Genomic DNA, 13,137 nt, shown 5'->3' with positions numbered 1-13,137 from the left:
TCCCTCTTCAGCTTGTTTCCCCCAGCCAACTACAACGTTTCAGGGCCCTCAGGATCCCGCCTCCTAGCAAGCCACGCATCTGTTGCCATACCCGCAGAAACCAATTTCCTCCTGAAACATGGCTGGATTCAGCGCAGGTTGGTTGGCTCTCAGTCTGGTTCTCTAGGACAAGGTGAGTCCCTCCGTTGGGTCGGTCTGTGTTCTGAGTTCCCGTGGCTCCTTAGGTTCCTGGTCAGCTTCTCACAGCCCCACCTCGTCCTCAGGCCACACGAGGTGTGACTTGCTGTCATGGTTCATTTGTTAGCCCCCCTTCCCCCGCCACCTGGGTGCCTGTGTGCGCATGAACCTTGGCTCATGCGGGAAGCAATCCTCCTCACTTCTGGTTTTCTGCCAGTTAGCGGTCCAGCTTTACTTGCCAGAACCGCTATGACATCACAGGCGCTTCCGGGGGAATCCACATATCAGCAGCAGTTTTCCACCGGTACGGCGCTTCGTATTGACCCCAGTCCTTGCCAGATGCCTGCCCAAGTTCCAGGACGCTACTTCAGGTAACTGCCTGCCCGCGCTGGAGCGCATAGGTTGTAAACCGCATCGCTGCGCTGGAGCGCTTGTGCGTGTATCTGCCCGTGACTTTACCTTCCCGCGCTGGAGCGCTCATTGTTGTACCCACATTGCCATGCTGGAGCGCTTATGCGTGTGCCTGCCCGAAACTCTGCCTGCCCGCGCTGGAGCGCTTGTGTAGTCACCCGCATTGTCACTCTGGAGTGCCTGTGCTAGTTGCCTTGCCCTGAAGTGCTGGGGAGCTTGTTTTGCCTCTGCCTTTAAACCTTACCACATTGCGCAGGAGCACTTATTTTTGTGTTTTTCCTTGACCTTGCCACCGCACTGGAGCGCTTATTGTTTTTGGGTTCTTTGTTATATAGCGCAGGAGCGCTTGTGGATTTGCTGTACATTGCGCAGGAGCGCTAGTTATTGTGGCAGCTATTCTTTTCATTTCACAATGATGGTGGCAGATCCTATGATGTCCACATATGAGGTAACCGCTGACTTCCGCATGAGTGTGTGTTGATGATTGGTAGCAGGTTTGTTTGAGCTGATTGTAACAGATATTCCCTTGTTTCCCTGTCCAGCTGGTGCCCACGGTTCATCCAAACAGAGGGACGTCCTCTACTACCTTCCTGACGTCATCCTGCCATTTTTAACTACCTTCCCCACTCCCATCTTCATCCTAGTTTATTGTCTGATCTAAAGTGAGGGAAGGTGGGTATGTCGTCTCTGCGAGATCTCTCTGCAAGAAACAGGTAACTTGCGGGGTATCCGACACTCTCGTCATGAGCCAGTACTCCTCCTGCCCATGAGCTCTCCTAGAGACAAACCAGGCAGCTCCTCCACCAATAACCATCATGACTGGGACCCACCCCTCTCCCCCTCGGGCAATGCTGCCCCAAACACTTCCCTCCCACCTTGGATAACATGACGCAACGCCACAAACTCCTGGATACTCAACTTGAAATCCTGATCAGAGGCCTGAATGAAACTCTATCCAACCTGGCCTCGATCCGAAAGTCCACTCAGCCCCCCATCGCTTCACCAATTCTCACCCAACCCAGGCGTGGCAAGGTACCGCCCCCCAGCGGGTCACCTGTCCCCCCCAGATCCTGAGCCTTGACCAACAGAATGGGTAATGAGAACTGCTCTGAAAGACCCAGAAGAGCAAAAAACACGCCTTCCTCTCAGGAAGCGGCTTACCAAGCCTCAACCTATGACACCCCCCCTTCAAATTCCTCCCCTAAATCCACGATCCAAGTATTACAGGAGTTGGAAGAGAACAACCCCACCGAGAGACCCTTGACCCCCAGCTCACCTAACCTCCCTACCTAGAGCCCAATCTACTAAGAACATGAGCAAAGAAGGGCTCCCCATTAACTGCATGCTCTTAAACTGCAGATCTGCCTCTAAACATGCAACCGAACTAACAGAAGCCATCCTCTCCCATGATATAGACATAGCATTCATCACGGAGACCTGGCTCAACAATCTCTTTTACCTCAGCATGGACATGCTGGTACCTCCCGGAATCACAATGATCAACAAAGACAGGCAAGTGCAAAGGGGTGGGGGCATAGCAATCATTCACAAGAACAACATCTCCATCACAAAAATTACCTCCTGTATGTATAGCTCCTTTGAGTGTCTCTCAGTCAACATCAAAACATGCGATAACAGGCCATCACTCTGCCATCTCCTGTACCACCCCCCAGGCAACTCCTCCGAATTCGGAGAACACCTCTCTGACTTGATTGCCCATTGCGCACTCGGTAACTCTAACAACATAATTCTTGCCGACCTCAATCTAAGATGGAATGAAACAAAAAAACCGCTCATTCAAAACCTAAACAACCTCCTACTAGTAAACAATCTGACCCAACATTGCTCAGAAGAAACACACCATAGAGGAGCAATCCTCGACGCAATTATTGCCGAAAGCAACGCAATCACCATCGACCACATCCTTCCCATGGACTGGTCCGACCACCACATCATTCTTTTCCACATCAACCAAGCGGTACTAACTCAACACCCCAAGCAGGACCCCCCAAATGGGTCAGGAACACATCTCAGATTCCTTGAGCTGACCTAGAAGAAAGAATAAGCTCGCTCCTCCCCAACACCACTGATCACCTCAACTACCGAACTCACCTCTCTCTACAACTCTAATATGACGCTCACCCTGGTTCACCTTGCCCCCCTGAAACTAAAAAATCCAGGAACATTCCTTCCAGATCATGGTTCACCACTGACATCAATGAAGAAAGAAGACACCTAAGAGCCTCAGAAAGAATCTGGAGGAACAATTTCTCCGCCCTCCATCGCGATCAACTCCAAACAGCCTGCAGGAATTACAAAAAGCACATTAAATAAAAACAAGAAGACCGCTTTCTTCTGCTCTGCGCTAGATACCGCATAAAAACGACCCAAAGAGCTCTTCAATATCATCAGGAATCAAACCTCTATGCCAATGACATCCTTAACACAGGCAGCCTAAGAATTTCGCCATCTTTTTCAACAACAAAATCGCCAAGATCGATCTATCACTTGGCTCAAATCTCACACCCTCCACCGAGATCAAGGCATCTGAAACTTACAATAGCGTTTCCTTAAAACCCCCAAAGCATTGGTCCTCCTTCATTCCCATTCAGGAAGCAGAGATAGTCAAACTAATCTCCAATGCTAAACCCTCATCCCACGCCCTAGATCAGCTACCCCCTCACCGGGCCAAGGACCTGAAGCTAGTCCTAGCCCCGCTATGGCACAAGATCATTAAAAGCTCACTGAGTTCTGGAACCATACCAGATTGCCTCAAAGTAGGTCAAGTCACGCCACTGCTGAAAAAGCCAGGGCTAGACACTGAGGGTCTGAATAACTTTAGACCTGTATTGAACTTACATCTTCTGTCCAAAATCCTGGAAAGATGTGTACTCCCTCAGCTGACCCAACACTTGGACAACATCAATCTCCAAGATCCCCATCAATCGGGCTTCAGAAAAGGCTGCAGCACCGAATCCATAATCCTCAATGTCAATCTACACAAGTCACTTGACTCAGACCAATGCTGCCTTCTCATCCTCCTAGACTTATCGGCTGCATTCGATATAGTCGATCACAAACTGCTCATCAAGGTTTTACAAGAAAGGACTGGTCTTGAAGAGACAGACCTCCACTGGTTCTCTCGCTTTCTCCACAACAGCTCACAAAGAATACATTTTTTTAACTTTGAGTCCAACTTCCACCCCGTCAACAGGGGGTGCTCCACAAGGGTCAGTGCTCTTCCCTCAGCTTTTCAACATTTACATTGAACCCCTTACCACTATACTGAGGTAATCTAACATCCCTTTCCACTTATATGTGGATGACACGCAGCTATATCTGGAAACCACCTCCATTGACGACATCCAGACACTCAGCGCCACGCTCAGAGAGGTACAACACTGGCTCACCATCAATCACCTGAAACTCAATCAAGAGAAAACGGAAATACTCCTCATCACCAACAAAGATGAAAACCCCCACATTGAAGAATGGCTCAAAGCCATTGACGCCCTCAATGGGAACCTCACCATGGCGGATTCTGTAAAATCTCTAGGCATCACCCTAGACCCAAAACTGGACATTACAAGATCCGCTAAAAGTGCCTTTCCCAACCTGAAGTTACTGTAAAAAATAAAACAGAAGAGAGGGCAGCCTTACATAACCTTCCAATGAATGGTTGCTTGGTAATAAGGGAGGCAGACAAAGATGGGAAGGGGGTTCTAATGAACATAAGTGATTATGAGGAAGAGGTGTATCAACAGTTAAACAACGAATATGCCACCTTACTACGCATTCTTATTCCCCGCAGGCAATCACAACACAGTTGTTACACCGACCGGTTGTAACACAGCATACCATTACTCAGCAAGTCGTAACAACAACTTGCTCTGGGGGCGGGGGGGGGGGGGCGCTGGATGTTGGAATAGTATAATTTACTATACCAACTCTAGTTTATGCATCTGTAAGGAAGGTGTTGGATTTTAAATCCAACACCTTTTGACACTCCGCAAGTCGTCATTCCGACTTGCAGAGTATTGGCATGCGTTGTTACAACACGGTTGTAACAACCGCATTGTAATTGCCTACGGCGAAAAGGATTTGTGGTAAATGATGTTTACCTTGAACAACATAACCCATTACACAAAGTTACACAATAATCCCTGTACATTGGCCACAGTTCAAATAAATTAGAAAATGTTGCACTGGAAAGATATTGGTCTTCTTTCAGACACTGAGTTTAACTTTCTCCCAATCAGAAACCCTAGATTTCCATTTTTACGTTTTCCACTGGGCCGCCCTATCATCTCTGGAATTGGGTCCATGACTGAACACCTCTTACAGTTTGTAGACTCATTTCTGCAGCTCTTGGTACGAAATCTCCCTTCTTATATTAGAGATACAATGGACAAACTCAGTAAATTTGAAGATCTCCCATGGGAGGAATCATTGTGGTTTGTCACATTGGATGTTGAATCCCTCTACACTTGCATCAGGAAGGATTTCGGGAAGATGGCAGTGGAGTTCTTTTTATCCACTCGGAGGCCTGATTAGTTGAATCATAACGATATGCCATTGGAATTGGTTGATCTAATTCTTGACAATAATTACTTTCTTTATGACAAGGATTGGTACAAACAGTAACAAGGGTCTGCGATGGGTTCGGAATTTGTGCCATTGTACGCCAACCTCTTCATGGGTTGGGTGGAACACATCCATGTGTGGTCAACGGCTGCTGCCGAATGGACTGAGCATAGTTTATTTTGGGGCCGATATATCGATGATATCATCGTCTGGACTGGAACAGATGTCCAGATGAGAGAATATTTTGGCTTCCTTAATAATAATGCACTGCATGTCAACAGTGGAGCTGTGCTCATGATGAGCTGAGCTCATCATAACAGCCGTGGAACGCCCACGAGGGGATAATTCCCCCACTGTGCTGGGCGGTCCATTAAGTGGGCGTAGTCATGTCAAGCTCAGCTCGTCAGGAGCACAGCTCCACTGTGCAGCGTGACGAGCTGAGCTCATCACAAGCACCGCAGCGCCCCGCCCCCGCGGGAATTAGCCCCGCGGGGAATGGGCTATAAGGGGTACCAGGAGTCAGAGGATTGATTTCTGTGAAGCCTTCCATAACTTATAAGAGAAGCAAGACTATCAAGGAGACCCTGTGCCCAAGCTATACACTATCCAAAACTCTGAAAATACAGATGCAGTTGAGAAGACCACTGGGTTTCAACACTTGTGGAGAGTGCAACATTTGCCACCTGGGATGCAATAAGAAACAGACCTTTAGTGACAACACGACTAAAAAACAGACTATTCAACATTTCATTAATTGCCTGACCACCTTTGTTGTATATGTAGTGATATGTACATGCAACAAGATGTATGTGGGTAGCAACCCGCTGCAGTTGAAGGTGCGAATTCAAGCACATAGAAGGCTTGTTTAAAAAATTACATCACATATGCCTTGGTGTCCCATGAGTGCACAGGGGGACATGATAGATCGAAATAAATAAAAGTTCCATGGTGTTGATTTGGTGCTACCAGATAAAATGGGGTGGGGACAGGAAATTGTGTCTTATACAATTGGAGGCTAGGTGGATTTGTAAATTGCGATCTGTACATTTGGGATTGAATACAGATGGTGAGATGCGCCATTTCCTTTAGGGGGCATAACCCTTTGGAGTCAGTATTGTCTGATCCAAGATTTCTGACTGCAGTACTATTTGTATCGAACTGTATATTTGTATTTGATTCGGTCATTACAATGATAATATATATATTTGTTTATTATAACAATCACGCTGACCAGGGTTACATCAGCTGGTTCCAAAAGGAGCAACTTAGATTTGTTTCTCCTTCACTAGGAGATATTCCCTGTCTTCTTCTTGCTTGGAGTTTCTCCTACATTAGGGGATTTTTCTCTCTTCTTGCTTGCTGTATCATTGAATGTTGTTCATATTGTCCAATAACAGTTGGATTATTTCAAGCTGCATTATTTATATGTCTTACTATTCTTAAACTGATATGAATCTTGATTTTAAGATTATTCCTCCCACATTTTGTGATGTTTGCATTTATGAGTAATGAGAGAAGAAGAGGGTGGGACCAGGAGCCAATCTTTAAGCAGGTCCTGCGCTCATGGCTCCAAGGAGAACCTATCAAACAAGGGGAGTGCAGTTCCTAAGGGGTGGAAGGATGGGGAAAGGGAAAAGACAACATTTTTGTCATGTTGCCCTCACACACCCCGAGAGGTGTCATGCTTCATCATTGGGCCTTGCTCCTCGTTAGGCTGGCGCTGCAATGCTCGACAAGCTCACCGTTTCCGGGGCTCTTTGTCAGAGATCTTTTTAGGAGAAGCCATTGGGTGCATGTGGGTAAAAGGGCAATGTGGGATGTGGTGCACATGTGAAGTGGTCTAAAATAGGTCAGGGTCAGTCCTAGGTTCAATGAGGTTTTAATGGTAAGGTAGTCTGATTAAAAGGAATTTGGACGCCCTGTCGGATTACAATGATCCTACCAGGCTGTCACATATTTCGTGCCTAATTGTTTATACGGAATCGGTTGGCACTTCTTCAGGACCTATGTGTGAAATTAAAGTGCACAACTAATAGACAGGCTCCAAGTCTTTTCTGGGGGTAGCCTATCCTGGGCCTAGTAGTCCTGTACCGGGCAATGTAGAACCTGTTGGAAAAAAACATAATAAAAACACAGGGTTTTAACATGGGGGTAGGGAAAGGGGAGTTAAAAAACTACAATGAACTAGAAAAGACCACGGAAGAGTTGAAACGCCACAATGCGGAGTTGGAAGACAGGAACAAAAGAGGTAACATCAAGATCTTTGGTGTTCCAGAGAATTCCGAAAAAGATGCGGATTCCTGCGTGGCATTCCTCGAATCATGGATTCCCATGATAACCAAACTGGTCTTCCCACACGGCCTTGAATTGGATAGGGCGCACAGGATCCCCACCTTCGCTACCAGGAACTCCAATGGCCCCAGACCAATGATCTGCAAACCGCTTAGATTTCAACACGTAGAGATGATCCCCCAATTTGCAAAAAGAAACCACTCCATCACATGGGAAGGCCATAGAATCATCTTTACACAAGACTATTCTAGAGATACGGTATCAATCCGCAAAGGTTTCCTGGATCTCAGAGACCGGTTAAGATCCAAAAGCATTCCTGTTTCCTTTGCTGGACCAGCGAAATTCAGGATCGTCTTCAACGGCCACCCGAGATACTTCACAGACCCCAAAGTCCTTGCTGATCTTCTGGAAGACCGTCGCGAACAAGAAATGGACCTGGCGTTAGGCCTCTCGAACAAGAGGAAGACATGATCTCACACGCAGTTAGGCTCAATCTCAAGTGTCATTGTCATGCTATCCTCAATCCTACCATTCGCACTCTACTTTCATAAATGTGGCCCTGCGCTACACTGTTCGCCATCCTGCATAATATATCTAGTGCTCTTACTATTGAGTCATTGTTCCATTGCTGGTCATTACCTTGCGGCTGCAGGTATCCACATCTGTACTGTGAGTAGGCCTTGTGCCCCATTACATTGTTATACTTACTTGTTCTGCCTACGCACGTTGTATGTTCCTCCTATAGGCTATGTTACTTTCTCTACAATTTAGTTACCTGCGGTGGGAGTGGCTGTAGCCCTAAGACAGAATTAATGCAAATAGGTCTATGCCCGGATAGAAGGATGTAATTTTGATGTAATAATGATGTTATTTACTGCTCTGTAATGCTCTTTATTGCTCACCGTCACAGATTAGTTATAGGTGGTATAGTTATATCCATTTCGCCTTCTTGTGTAACGCCTTTGCTCCCTATTCACCGCCCATGCTTACGGTTAAGTTCACGGACCTCTCCGTTCATCGTCATGGCAGTTTTGTACTAGTTAAAATAAGTACATTTTTTCGAGATTTATACCAACATTGTATTATCTTAAGCTAGGAAGCTTCTAGTTATCATCTATGTATCCCTAATTTCCGCTTTGCACGGGTCTGCCGTCGCACTCCCGATGTACGTTTTTGGGGGGGGGGGGGACAGAGGGAGGGGGTTGGGAGAGGGGGGGTAGGGAGGGGAGAAAATGGAGCTGAAAGAGTACAAAGAGCCTTAGATCCTTTTCTGTACGTTCTACGCTGTTTTGTTCTTAAGGTTACCTATGCCACATATGTCAAATGTATTTCGTTGCAGTCCACTATACCTTCACACATTGGCCCTCACGTTGTTCACACTGTGCAGCTTGGGAAGTTGCCCTTTGCCTACTTTAGGTCACAGCGCACGATCTCAGCGACGTTCCTCATCCCCAATGGCTAAGACAAACTCACTAGCCGATGATCTCACAATAGTCTCTCTTAATGTTAAGGGCCTAAACCATACGGTAAAGAGGAGGAAAGTTCTTGAGTATATTACCAAATCCAATGGGGACATTATTTTACTGCAAGAATCCAAACTGTCCGAGGACGATCTACGCTTCCTGAACATCCATTGGGTGTCACACATCCTGTCTTCACCAGCATCCCACAAAAAAGGAGGGGTTATCACACTCTTAGCGAAAAAAGCGAACCTTACTCTAGTCTCACACTACCACGACGAAGTAGGCCGACTTTCCATTACGAATCTTCTCAGGGAGGACGACCCCATTCACGTACTAAATACCTACAGCCCAAACGCAGATGACCCAGATTTCTGGGACTCGGTCTCCCGCTCACTAGAACCTATCCCTACGGATGACCTGTTGATAGTGGGAGGTGACTTTAATCTCCCCCTGGACCCAATCCTCGATAGGCAATCCAAGTGTGCCTTCCACCCCTCCCGCTCGCATGACGCCCTCCTTCGCCTATGTGACAGATACCACCTGAAAGACTCATGGCGCCTACAAAATCCAGACGGTAGGGACTACACGTTTTACTCTGCACCACACAATTCCTATTCACGTATCGACTTCATTCTGGTATCAAGCCCCTTCACTCACCTTATAGAGGAGACAGAGATAGCCCCCAAACTAGTCTCTGATCACGCATGTATCTGCACCAAACCGGCTGGTTCCAGATCGATTCTCCCACCGAGGAGATGGCGCTTCAATGACGAGACACTTTCAGACCCCACGAACAAGTTAATAATATCGGACGCCATTGAGGAATATCTTTCTTTAAATGACACCCCCGACACTACACCTACCACCCTGTGGGATGCTCTGAAGGCCACAATTCGCGGGACCATCATCACTATTAGGGCGAGGGTAAACAAGGAGCTCAATAAAGAACTAGAATTACTAGAGCATCAGATTGGCACACTGGAAGCCCAACACAAATCCAACCCGCTTGACTCTACAGTTTTAGATACGTTGACCAAGAAAAAATACGAATATAACACCATCACCAGCAAACGGGCGGGGGTATGGATTAATCGCTTCAAGGCCCTAAAACTGTGCGAGGGCAACAAAGCAGGGAAACTGCTGGCCTCCTACCTCAAACACAAACAGAAACTGACTACCATATCGTCCATTAAAGATTCAAGCAACGTCACACACACCAAACAGTCTAACATCCTTGATACTTTCAAAAATTCTACGAGGACCTTTACAAAAATGATAAATTTTTAGACGAATCAGCCTGCGCTGATTACCTCACTTCACTCCACCTCCCGAAACTTTCTGAAGCTGACAGATCCCATCTGGACACCCCAATCTCTGGTTCAGAAATCAAAGCAGCAATTAACACCCTGAAGAATAATAAGGCCCCCGGCCCAGACGGCTTCACTGCACCCTTTTATAAGGCCTTTGCAGACCAAATTAGCCCCCCGCTCCTTAAACTCTTTAACTCCACTGCAAACAATGGCGGTGTTTCTCCCTCAATGAGTGAGGCCACGATTATAGTCCTGCCAAAAAGAGGGGAAGGACCCACTACTCACTAAAAATTACCGTCCCATATCCTTGATAAATCTGGACTGCAAGATTTATGCTAAAATCTTAGCGACCAGACTAAACTCCATTCTCCACAAATTAATTAGCCCCTCGCAGGTTGGCTTCCTAAGGAACAGGATGTCCAACGACAACACGAGACTTCTATGCCATATTCTAGAAAAGGCAAAATCCTCTCCCGCGCCAATGGTAGCGATGACCTTGGACGCGGAAAAGGCCTTTGACAAGGTCTCATGGTCCTTTCTACGCCAGTGTATGTACTCTTTCAACCTTGGCGACACCTTTACCAGGATGGTGATGGCCCTCTACTGTGCACCTTCGGCCAGGATAGCTATAAACGGCACCCTCTCGGAACCGTTCCGTCTCTTCCTAGGTACCAGACAGGGCTGCCCTCTCTCACCAGCTCTCTTTCTCCTAGCCCTTGAACCCCTCATTACAGATATCAAAAATAACGGAGACATTGCAGGTATTTCCTTTGGGGACACACGAGAAGTGCTGGGCGATTCCGGCCTACTCTGGCAAACAGGAGTGATTAAATATTTGGGAATTGAGTTCACAGATGAGTTATTGAGTACCCTTAAACATAACGAAAACAAAACCCTGAACAAAATCAAAAGTCTGTTGGAGGGTTGGTCACCACGTTTCCTCACCTGGTGGGGCCGTATTGAAACCATAAAAATGATGATATCCCCCTGGTTAACTACCTCGTCACGATGCTCCCACTCGTCCTATCCAAAGAATTCCATGCTAAATTGGATAAAAACATCTCGGCATTTCTTTGGCGGGGCAAAAAAGCAAGAATCAGTTTTAAAAAGCTTTGTTTGGATAAAAAATTAGGAGGAGTTAATCTGGCGGATTTTAAAACATACCAAATAGCCTTTTTAGCAAAACAGGGGTCGCACTGGATATCCTCCCAGCCTGACTATAGCCCCGTGTGGCTCTCTGTGGAAAAGTCAATACTGAGGGGTCTCAGCCCCTGCGCCCTACTCACTGTCAAACCCCGCCCCAACATAGGCCCGGGCCCTATCTTCAAAAACACTAAAATGGCTCTTTTAAAAGTCAGTAAATATCTACCGCAGCAATTCCGACAATCGCATTGGGAGTCACTATGGCACAACACCGCCATTACATACAAAGGGAAACCTCTAAACTACCCCTCCTGGATAGACAGTGGTGTCATATTTCCTCACCAACTCGTCGAAAACGCGCTCCCACTAACCTTTAAAGAAATTCAGGATAAGTTCCGACTCAATAATATTGAATTCTATAACTTCCTACACATTAAAGTAGCTCTAACGAAGGCTAACCTGAAGGCTGCCACTCCATCCCTCCTAGACTTAATCCCCTCCCTTAACAAACTGGGACACCAAGTCTCTAGATTATATAAGTTAATGCGGCCACAATCGTCCTCCCTAAATGCACCTCTCCAACGCTACTGGGACTCATTCTCCTCCACGCCTAACTCGGACGCAATCTGGACCAGTACTTGGGAGTCCACCACCCGCCACAAAATATGCCCCACACTGTCACAAACCAAGTTCTGGCTTCTACATAAGGCCTTTGGACACCTAGGAGGTTGTTTCTACATAAAATCAAGTCAGATGACACGTGTTGGAATTGTTCAGGGGGGGAGGCGATCTGGAGCACCTAATCTTCAAATGCCCCTGTGTGACCTCGTATTGGGACAGAATCTTTGGTTTTATAAAGGAAGTCCTCCATATTGCACTACCAAGAGAATTCTCGACGCTTGTTCTAGGTTTTGCCAAAGCCGTCACACTCAATGAAGACGACAAAGCCCTACTGGACCTGCTGCTGACGGCTGGGGTTAAAATCATACTTAATAACTGGAAAAGCACGAACAAAGCCTCCTTTCCACACTGGTTGAACTGGGTATCTTACTTGAGAGGTGCTGACAATATATCCTTAACCTCCACCCCGTGGGGACCCCCAACAAGGAAAATCTGGTCCTCACTAGATGATCACTTTGACGCACACAAACCTCCTTGAATCTTGTCTACTGGGCACTCAGAGCGTTTCATCACATAGGGTTCAATCTGTCCGTTGGCCAGTCTATGTTTTGTAATTCTTCGCCACAGTCTGATAACTCCATCTTCCCCATGTACTATAGGTTTGGTTTACGCTAATGTATAACTTATGATGCTTCTGCTCTTGTGTGGTGGTGCCTATTTCTTTCCAGGTCAGGTTATACAAGACACCAGGTAACCTTGGACACAACTCTCCTCTAGCGGCCCGCAGGACATTTTATGTGGAACCGTAGGTATCGTAATGGACTTATTATTTACTGGACTCGATTGCTTTATTGGTTCCAAATTTCTGTATTCCTATTCATATGATGATTCTATCAATGCTCTGTAATTAATCGTACTGAAATCGACTATTCTTGTACTGATGTATCTCTTTGCAGCTCCTAATAAAAATCTTTTGAACACAAAAAAAAAAACTACAATGGGAGAAGAGTGGTTAGGGCCGTGTCTTAAATGTCTATGGTAACCTGTGGGACCTGAGTTCTAACGGGAATGGTAATGTATAATTGGTCAACAATTTTTGTCCCCTCCACACTTCTAAGCAGATGCCAACGAGCCAT

Source organism: Lissotriton vulgaris, chromosome 1_1 (genome assembly GCF_964263255.1).
Source record: "Lissotriton vulgaris chromosome 1_1, aLisVul1.2, whole genome shotgun sequence".
Classification (NCBI taxonomy): Eukaryota; Metazoa; Chordata; class Amphibia; order Caudata; family Salamandridae; genus Lissotriton; species Lissotriton vulgaris.
Note: the sequence above shows the minus strand (reverse complement) of the source record.